The sequence below is a fragment of the Arvicanthis niloticus genome (genome assembly GCF_011762505.2).
Source record: "Arvicanthis niloticus isolate mArvNil1 chromosome Y unlocalized genomic scaffold, mArvNil1.pat.X SUPER_Y_unloc_2, whole genome shotgun sequence".
Taxonomy (NCBI): Eukaryota; Metazoa; Chordata; class Mammalia; order Rodentia; family Muridae; genus Arvicanthis; species Arvicanthis niloticus.
In genome coordinates this window covers 2,418,397-2,419,185 of record NW_023044979.1, presented here as the reverse complement: position 1 = coordinate 2,419,185, position 789 = coordinate 2,418,397, and the positions used below count along the sequence as shown (strand labels likewise).

Sequence of the window (789 nt, the reverse complement as noted above, 5' to 3'; positions counted from 1 at the left end):
TTCTTTCTTTCTTTCTTTCTTTCTTTCTTTCTCTCTTTATTGAGATAGAGGAGGAGGGGAGTGGGGGAGATGAGAGAGACACAATAGACAGGCTCAGAGAAGAAAACCTCTGTTTCCTTTTGGTGCCTCACTTTTATCAGGGGGTGCATCTCTCTCAGTACCCTATAATCACAGTGCAGGCAGGGATGCAGCCAGTGACTTAACATTCGGGCATGGATGCATCCTGGACAGCAGGTCCTCCTGCCAGTGTCTGCCAGCTCAGATCTGATCCACAGGATGGGAAAGGAGGCCTGAGTGTGGAGGGGTTTGGGCCAAGGTCCAGCTGGTCCTCTGTGATCTCAGGACACAGGACACCTACAGTTCTCATTTGGCCCTGACAACAGCAGCTGCCATTCGGGGCCTACTATGTGTCTGAGGACCATGCTAGTTTTTAAACTCCATAGAATGCTCGAGGAAGTATTAGTCTTGCCACTTTGCAAATGGAGTAACGGGTTCAGAGGTTAAAGAGATTATTCAAATACATGAAGCAAAGACTGAACTGGATTGCCTTAGATTCAAAACCTAAGTCCTTAACCTATGCCACACTGACCTGGTAAGAGGAAACACACACCCTGCCCACATGCCAGCTTGCCAATAGACTACCTGGGAGAGAAACACATCAAGGGAACCAGTCTTACAGTCCTGCAGGACTGCAGGTGCTTAAGGCAAATGTGGCCCTTGGGTTGGGTTGGCCAGCTCTCAGTTAAACAGGCCCAGGGCCAGGCCCCTCTTCTTCTATCCCACTTTCTC

The 789-nt window shown here is 49.4% G+C and overlaps 1 pseudogene; it reads right to left on the bottom strand.

Annotated features, from left to right (window-relative positions):
- The window catches only part of LOC117696024 (28S ribosomal RNA), a 4,436-nt pseudogene extending 4,310 nt beyond the window's left edge, over positions 1-126 (bottom strand).
- Positions 127-789: the final 663 nt, after the last annotated feature.